This window comes from Nematolebias whitei, chromosome 10 (assembly GCF_014905685.2).
Source record: "Nematolebias whitei isolate Nwh7 chromosome 10, NemWhi1, whole genome shotgun sequence".
Taxonomy (NCBI): Eukaryota; Metazoa; Chordata; class Actinopteri; order Cyprinodontiformes; family Rivulidae; genus Nematolebias; species Nematolebias whitei.
Genome location: NC_056507.1, coordinates 21,748,279 through 21,757,835, shown reverse-complemented (window position 1 = coordinate 21,757,835; position 9,557 = coordinate 21,748,279). Strand labels below are relative to the sequence as shown.

At 40.7% G+C, this 9,557-nt stretch overlaps 1 protein-coding gene across 2 annotated transcripts in view; it reads right to left on the bottom strand.

Moving 5' to 3' along the window:
* LOC119415630 (ras association domain-containing protein 8) overlaps positions 1-5,247 on the bottom strand; it is a 19,625-nt gene extending 14,378 nt beyond the window's left edge. For both annotated transcript variants that reach the window (XM_037682785.1, XM_037682787.1), the window contains exon 1: positions 4,962-5,247. The gene's annotated coding sequence lies outside the window, so the exon portion shown is untranslated. The remainder of the gene's footprint in view (positions 1-4,961) is intronic.
* Positions 5,248-9,557: the final 4,310 nt, after the last annotated feature.

Sequence of the window (9,557 nt, the reverse complement as noted above, 5' to 3'; positions counted from 1 at the left end):
GCTCCTGATTTGTGCTGCTCGCCTTTTGCCAGAAAGGCACTTCATGAAGCTGATGGGCATGTGCTTTTCTGTGAGTTCTATTTAAGCTCAGCTGAGACGGTAAACTTCTCTGAAACCTCAAGTCCAAATGATTTCAGTGTAGGCACACATTTGTTTTGTGTTTCGTGCATTCTTGTGAACGTGGAGGTGTGTTTATGAGAAGAAGTGAACAGCCTGCCTCCCCGGCTGCTGATGACAATTCTCCAGACTTACAGGAGGAGCAGAGCAAGCTGGCAGAGAAAAGGCTTCAGCTGGCTGCGGGAGTGAACATTCGACCATATGCTCATGTGGGTGTTTGAAAAACAAACCGTACAGAAATACTTGGGGAGTATTTACTTTTACAGTGCACTCAGTTGAATTTACAAGCATCAAAAACTGGCCATGCATTGTTCTGTTCAGTGCTTTACTGAACACATGGGAATGCAACATAAAATGGGTGTTCATTACATTAAAGTGAACAGAAAGCCTGGAGAAAAATGATCTCAGTGGAAACCATCATCTCACAAGCACATGCTATTCAATAATGACGCTCGATATTATCGGCATGGTATCGGCCAATATTAGCAATAAAATTAAATATCGGACATTGGCCATTCCATCAAAATAACACCAATATAAAAGGCTTCTGTTTTAAGTTCATTTTTAATTTAAGAAACTGTCAAGTATATCTATTAATGCACTACTACTGATATGCTTTTTACATGTCGCTTGTGAATAGGTTGAGCTTAGATTTGTGAAAATGTACAAATTTGCACTGTTTGAGTGTTGTCATTGTGTTAGAGAGAGTAAAAGTCATGAATGAATTTGACTTTACACATAATTCAAGTTGAAGTGTTTCATCATTTTCAAACCCCTTTTTGGCATCTGCATTTGATAGCGGCCAAACTGACAAAGATTATGCAGAGTAATGTAGTATTTTAACTCCACAGCAGAGAAAGCTCTCTGTAAATAAGTCTAGGTGGAAAAAATATTGGTATTGGTATCGATCAAATAAGTTTTAACATAATAGCATATCGGTTATCGACCGAAAATCCAATATTGTGCATCCCTACTATTCAAGTGTCTGTTCACATTTGTTAACTATTGTTCACAATGAAAATATTGAAACAGGCAAACAATATGTGCAGATTATAATTCTAAAGGAATTCATAAGGAATACACCAATCAGCTAACATCTGGAATTAAACCATTTTCAGATTGACTAACCAGTTGATCAAACAATTGCTTTTTGGTTTGTGAACACACCACAACCATTAATTTGCAGCATTAACTTGTGTTAACAAATGTTGTCTTCAGTGTGGAAGTTTTTACAGAGTGAAGAAGACAATTTCAGTGTAACTTGACATGACGTGGATTTTCTACTAATGTGTGGAGGTGGGAGGTAAAATGTATTTTTTGATGCACTGCATCACAGACATAGGCTTCTGAATGATAATACATAATTCAATGTACATGTTAATCTGTGCTGCCACTTTAGGAGAGGCAGCGGAGTAGATGCTACTCTGTAGTTACTGAAGCTTTCTGTAGTACAAAAATGTTGCAGTAGATATGTGTTTTCACATCTTTTAAACCTTTTCTTTACTGAACCCCAAAGATCATGTCTGTAAAAAACTGTTTAAGTAGTCATTACATAATTGTTTCCAGTGTAGATGAACATATACCTGTGATATATTCATAAATTAAACGGATTCATTCATTTTTCTGGACTGAATAATATTGTGCATTGAATAATTAAAATGTAACGTGAGACGTTAATTTTCTTTGACCCATCAAATGAATGCGGTCATTTATTAACAGAATCAAAGTTTAACATCAAACATTTACATTAATTTACAGTAATAACACTGACACATTTTATTTGTGTATACAGTGATAGACAGGATCAGCTCTTCTATGGTGTTTTTAATGTTACGTTAGCATCGATGCTATTTTTGGGTCAACAGCCTGTGTTGAATAGTTTTTTGACACATTATTGTGCACTCTTTTAGTTGGGAAAATAAATGATGAATTCATGTAAAATAACCCATAGACATTTATGTGTCAAGATAGTTATAATGCATCAAGAATTATTTTACAGCTCTCTAAATTCTAATTAAATCAAGTCATGAGATTCCCATTCCTAATAAGTTATGTAAACTGTTCAATTTGCTACTAAACCCGAGAGTTTCTATTAAAACATTAGCTCCTGCTTAAACAAAAGACATATGTGAACCTAGCAGTTGCATAAAAAAACAATGTGGCTTGCTGCATTTCTCTTCTGTAAAAGTAGCAAAAAAAAAGAAAGAACTGACAACAAAAACGTTAGGACCTTGAAGGTCAAATCTGAACAATATACAGTTTCCACCAAAGTCAAAAAAATCCTAACTGTAGATTTCAACAAAAATGGTAAGAACAGAAGAACCTGGCAGGCAGGTTATAGACACAGCATTCGGACAGATGGATGAAAGCTGCAAGCTTGCACGTAGGTATGAGGCCTAACACCTAAAAACTTGAACTACTTTTGCTTCTAGCTGTAAGAAATAAATGTGCATTGGCTAAAATCTAATTTAGCAGCTCAGAGCTTTACAAAATCGGAACCTAGAATAATCTGATGGATGAGAATATACAGCTCAACAAAACTACAGTGAAGGTTTCTCGTCTTCTGAAACTCTAGCTTAATGAAAAACAAAAGGAGATTCCTTACAAACTTGAGCAACATCAGTCTACAGCCCAAGTCCTCTTGTCAATTACCAAACTGTGCACGCAGTAGAGTACCATGTAATTACTAGCGATTTATACTGTGCTGTAATTGGCAACAGATCTGTTGTGAAATAGGATCTCTGCGAGCAACAAGAGCCAGACGCTGATTTTATTGTGGAGGCACTGGTGGCGGCTGTGTTGGAACAAACTGCAGAAATCATTTTCGGTTCTTTTCAATGCTCCTTGGCTGTGATGACTACGCAAACGCCTCTAATCTCAAGATGTAAATCAGTAAAGAATTGCAACAATTTGCGATCATTGCACACCATGTTGACAGTTTAACATCCTGCATGACTAACTGGGCCGCAAAGTTCTTCATGCCAGCCCAGTGTGTACACAATGCCCTCTACAAGTGTAAGCATTACAGAGCATGGTAAAGACCAGAAGAAAACCTTGATCCTGCAGAGTGGGACCTGATAACAACCAGGCGATGCATTCCTGCGCCGTGAGAAAGCTACTGGCCGTGACTACGAGATAAGAAAGTTATGGGTCTGTCTCTGCTTGGCGATCGTAGCTCACGGAGTGAAAGGTAATGACACTAAAAGAATGCACTGAATCACATGGATTTAAGATTATCTAATACTAGGATAGTGATTAGGACTTTGGCGCTGTTTTGTCTAAAACTATCAGAATAGATTAAATCGGAATCCACTTCTTTTTAAAGTAAAAACAAATGTAGAATAATTTTTTTAATGGCATCAATGATTTTCACACACTTTACCAGATGTGTCTATAGATCAAATGTTTGGCATGAAAATTGCCGGTAGTAGCAAAGAAAGGTGACACTGTGCCTTAATAAACTGGACCAAACCGTATCAAAATTATCTGCCTTGAAGAAGTTAAAATACACTTTTTTTGTGCATAAATCTTGCCCTTTCCCAAAGATCTAAAGCAGCGGCTCCTAACGTTGGGGTTGAGAACTCATTATTGGTCAAAACACTAAGCGAGGGGTTCTTAAGATCTACAGAAATCCCATTATTTAAAAAAAATAAATGACTGTCAATAGTGTACTTATTCTTAACCATTTCAAAAAGATAGAAACAGTATTAACAAATGGAAAGTGTTTTTTTTTTTGTTAAACAGCTTATCAATGTTTACTTCAACTAACAAAAGACATGGTCACGAGTCTTTGCCACTTTTGATTCATAGGCCCATCTGAAAGGTTTGGAAGCCACTGATCTAAAGCCTAAACGAGAGAGTAAGTTCCCTAAAGACTCGAGTGTTTGAGATTAAACCCACATCCTGTCACGCTACACGCAACTCCTACAGCTGAGCTCTTGAGGGGCCCCCACCCTGGAGCTAGACTCGTCTCCTCAGTCTGCATGGCAGATATTTAACTATTAGGAGCCGAAGCAGCCTTCCCCCACTCGATAGGTCAACGCTGGCTGGATCTCCAACATCTGGACGGCACGCTCAGCCAGCAATAATGCCGCCTTTGTTCCCTTGCCATGTTCACTGCTCACTGGCCAGCTTTGTAGAAGCAGCAGGCTCCTGGAGCAGAGCAGAGGCACTGCAAGCAGCTCTACGACAGGCATCTGGCCAATTTATACGTTACTGAGGTTTGTAAAACATCGTCTGGTGCCGACTTACTAAACTAAAAGCTTTGACACAAGCAGTGCCACACAGTCCATGCTAACTGCAGCACAGACATGCTTGAAGTGTTTGGGGACATCAAACCTGAAGTCTGAATGCCACAGCTCTACAGGTGGATCCTGCAGCACTGTGTGTGCATTTGTAGGTCAGACAGTGGTGTGGAAAGAAACTAATCTGGATCCACAAAACCAGCACTAACCCAGAACTCTTCCATGAAATCTGGTAAAGGATGAGGACTTTTAGGATGAAAGTGTGAGGGTGCTGTAAGAAATGGGAGAAGCAGCGTTAAAAATAAGAGCAAAGCAACATTTTTGGCCTGTTCTGAAACTCTCCAAGATCCAACAACAGAACATCAAAAAGTCCCGAGTTGGACTTAGAAATGGGGACTAATTAAAAGCATGATATCTTGAGATTAAACGGTGATTGTATCAAGTTAGGAGACTGGAGGAGCCCAATGGCGTTAAAGAAGAAGGCTGTAGCTGGTTTCAGAGATACCCCTCTAAATGTTTCCGTTATTTCTGCCTCATCCTACAACCAGCTCAGCTGAGGCTCATTCTGCTAAAGAACATTTTAAAAGGTCGTCATTTTACCTTTCAGGTGCGAACAGGACCGGGTTCAGTTCTCTCCTCTCAGGGTGGAAGTTTCGGAAGAAAAACACAAAATATTAGCGTGAATTGATTCCGCAAAAAAAAAAAAAAGAAAAAGAAAAATGTGTCCTTCTCCTCCGTTTGCTCGATAAATCACTTCCAGAGGAGAACTGCGTCAAAAGAAAAGAAAAGCGCGTTCAGAAATCAGAGCAGGAGGACACGGACGGTTCGGCAAAACAAGAAAATGACGTTGGGAGGTGCTGTCTGAAAGTTTGTGTTTGTCCTGTCGGCGGTGAGAGCAGAGAGCTGCGGAAAAATACCCCCTCTCCTCCTCCTCTCCTCCTCCCCGGCTCAGTGCTCCTGCTGCTCCGCCGCCTGCCTGGAACTGGGACACCGCAAGGCATCATGGACTGTTTAAAGCTGCAACGCACGAGGATAACTTTTAAACATCAAACACGACGCTGTTGTCTCGAGACTCCTGCTGAATTAATATCATGTAGGCTATCCAACAATTTTCAGTCAGGACAGTGTCCTTTTTTTTTGTTGGTGCTGAAACGTTTCACCTTCCATCCAGAAGGCTTCTTCAGTCAAGGAAACACACAACACAAAACTGATTATTCCCCCAACAGCTTACTCCAAAGTGGAACAAACCAGTTATGTTGGTGCTAAGATGGTCTCTTTGGCACGCCCCCTCCTCCGGTGCTGGCCCTCTCCCTCGTGACAGTCATGTCAAACGGGTTCAAAACCAACAAAGTCCATGCTCAATAATCCAGGTATACAATCCAGCTATTTTCAGTCAGGTCACCTGGACAGTTTTTTTTTTTGTTTGTTTTTTTCTGAAACGTTGGTTTTGAACCAGTTTGACATGACTGTCCACGAGGAAGAGAGCTTATTTATCAAAAGCCAGCAAAGACTGATGACGTGTTTGCGTTTTGTCAGAAAAATATCACATGAACCAGTGGACGGATTTCAATAAAACTTTTAATTGAGTTTGCAACTTATTGTGTGAATATGCATTCACACTATTGTTTTCCTGTTTATATTTATTATTCATGGCTGTTATCCCTATTCCATATGGGTTTTTTTCTGGCATCTTTCTCGTTCCACAATTTTTGTGCTATTTCAACAAATATATCAAAACATTTAGCTTTTTCAGGATATCCTGCTGTAACTTTTGGTATTGGTGCAGCTTTTTGAAAAATATTTCTGCTACTTTCAGCCTAATTAACTTCTTTCTGCTAATTTAAGCTTTTTTCTCCTTTCAGCTTATTTCTTCTAGTTTGTTATTTAAGTTTTTATTTAGCTGTTTTATGCTACAGTATTTTTAGCCTTTTCAGCTAATTTCACATTTTTTAGGTTATTTTTCGGCTCTTTCCACTTCCTTTTGGTAGTTTAAGCCTGCGTCTGCCTTTTCAGCTACGTTTCAGCTATTTTTGCTAATTTCAAAAAGCTAATTAGCTAATTTCGTATGCTGCTTGTTTAAACCTAATTCAGCAAATATGTGTTCTTTCTACTTTATTCTGCTAATTTAGGCTTGTTCTTTCTTTTCAGCTAAAATTCAGCATGTTTTTAGCTGATTTCAGCTGTTTTTTAGCAAGTTCTTCAGCAAGCATTCACACTGCATTTTCGCAGGAAATGCAGTTTCTCTAGTTAACTTTCGGGGGTTAGCCACATTTGAAGAAGACTACCGTAGTTTAAAAATGGTTACACAACAGTCGAATGTAAATATATTAAGCTAAAATTAGATATAGTAGTAGCTGACATCCCCAACACATAATCAGAGCACTAACTGATATCACAAGTTCATTTTTTAAAACACTGCCATTAACTATTGGAGACTTTTAGGTTGGACTGTTAGCAAAATATCATGATCCACTGCACAAATTATATTAAAACTTTATGAAAGTTTTCATTACAATTGATTTTTTTAAGTCAGTCCAGTCCAAGATGGTTTCCACAAAGCAACTCAGTCATTTCTGCAGCTTTTGAGTTGAACCTGGTGTGGTAGTAGTTGAGCATCATTTGCAACAAATTTGTGTATAATGATGAAGTTAAGCAGCAAGACATTTATCTGAAAGTTTGTTTCAGAAAATTAAATTATAGAAGAAAAACAAATAAAAATATAATAATTTTTCTTCTACATCGCGAATAATCAAACAGTAACCATGAGGTGCAAAATGTGACAGCATTAGAAAAAGCACATTGAACACGTGTTTGTTCCTGAACTCAAGTATCCATGTTTTTCACCATATCTTGGCAGAGTAGAATGCAAAAATTGATAGTCCAAAACTTTTGGAAAATGCATTAGATTTTGAATAAACAAATAAAAAACAACAATAATTTTTCTTGTGGGCCCACCACTTGCACGAGGGGCCATACAAGTCAGGTGTTTGATGCCATGGACATTGGTCGAAGACAGGGGCCTTGGCGCTCTGACACTGGCTTACCAAAAGCTGTCTCTTGGGACATAGAATGTGACCTCTCTGGTGGGGAAGGTGCCTGAGCTTGTGCGTGAGGTTGAGAGGTACCAACTAGATATAGTTGGGCTCACCTCAACATACAGCATGGGCTCTGGAACCAATCTCCTTGATGAACTTTATTCCACTCTGGAGTCGCACATAGTGAGAGGTGTCGAGCTGTTGTGGGTATACTCTTAACCCCCTGACTTGGTGCCTGTGTGTTAGAGTTTTCCCCAGTGGTTGGTGGTTTCCCTGTGCCTTCGGGTGGGGGGTTGGGCTCTGACTGTTTGTGCCTACGCGCGAATTAGCAATATCTGGCCTCTTGGAGTCCTTGGTGGGAGTGCTGGAAGGTACGTCAGCTGGGGACCTGTATTCAGCTGGGGGACTTCAATGCCCACGTGGGTATTGACTGTGACCTGGAGAGGCATATTGTTGTTGGACTTCTGTGCTAGTCATAGTTTGTCCATCACGAACACCATGTTATAAGGGTGTCCATCAGTGCAATTGGCACCAGGACTCCCTAGGTCGTAGATCGATGATTGACTTTGTAGCTCTGTCATCTGATTTGTGGCCATTTGTTTTGGAAACTCAAGTGAAGAGAGGAGCTGAGCTGTCAACTGATCACCACCTAGTAGTGAGTTAGGTCAGATGGTGGGGTAAGATGTCAGACAGACCAGGTAGACACAAATGTGTAGTGAGGGTTTGCTGGGAACGCCTGGCAGAAGAATTCATCAAAAAGATCTTCAACTCGCACATCCGAGAGAGCTTTAACCGCATCCCAGCTGAGGCAGGGGACATTGAGTCTGAGTGCCATGTTCTGTGCTTCAGTTGTTGAAGTAGCTGCCTTGAGCTGTGGCCGCAAGGTTGTTGGTGCTTCTCACGGTAGCCATCCTCGAACTCAGTGGTGGACACCTCGGGTTAGGGAGGCTATCAAGCTGAAGAAGGAGTCCTATTGGGCCTTGTTGGCTGGTGGGACTCCAAAGGCAGCTGAGGAGTACTGGAGGGCCAAGCATTTTGCAGCCTTGGCTTTTGCTGAGGATAAAGCTTGAATGTGTGAGGAGTTCAGTGAGGCCTTGGATAAAGACTCTCAGTCGTCTCTGAGGAGATTCTGGCAAACCATCAAGTAGTTGAGGAGAGGAAAGCAGCTCTGAACTAACGCTGTATTCAATGAAGGTGGGGTGCTGTTGACCTCAACCAATGATGTTGTTGGGAAGTGAAATAAATATTTCTTGGACCTTCTCAATCCCACCGGCACGTCTTCCATGGAGGAAGTAGAGACTGGGATTTCGCTGATCTATCCATCACTGTGGTTGAGGTCGCCGAGGTAGTGAAAAAGCTCTGCAGCGGCAGGGCTCCGGGAAAGAATGAGATTCAACATGATTTAAAAAGGCTCTGAATGTTGCTGGGCTGTCTTGGTTGACACGCCTTTGCAACATCCTGGGGTGGGGTGTGCTCCAATCACAAGGGCATTATCATAATCACTTATTATTATTATTATTATTATTATTATTATTATTATTATTATTATTATTATTATTATTATTATTATTATTATTATTATTATTATCACTCTTTGTTAAAATCCAGGTCTCTCTTGTAAATGAGTCATCATGGCTCAATGGGACTAACCTGTTTAAATAAAGGTTAAATGAAAGTGACTCTCCTTAGCCTCCCTGATAAGGTTTATTTAGGGGTACTGGGGAAGCTAGTTAGATCGTTGGTCGAACCTCACATCCAGGGAGAACAATGCGGGTTCCGTCCTGGCCATAGAACAGTGGACCAGCTCTTTATCCTGACTAGAGTCCTCGAGGTGTCATGGGAGTTTGCCCATCCAGTCTACATGTGTTTTGTGGACTTGGAGAGGGCTTTCGACCGTGTTCCTCGGGGTACATTGTGGGGCATTCTTTGTGAGTATGGGATTGGGGCCCGTTGCTGTGGGGTATTCCAGCCGTATACAAGTGGTGCAAGGGTTTGGTTCGCATTGCCAGTAGTAAGTCTGACCCCTTCAGGGTGGGAGTTAGACTCAGCCAGGGCCGCCCATTGTCACCGATTCTGTTCATGACTTTTTTGGACAGAATTTCTCGGTGCAGCCAGGGGGTGGAGGGATTCTGGTTTGGCGACCTCAGGATTCCATCTCTGC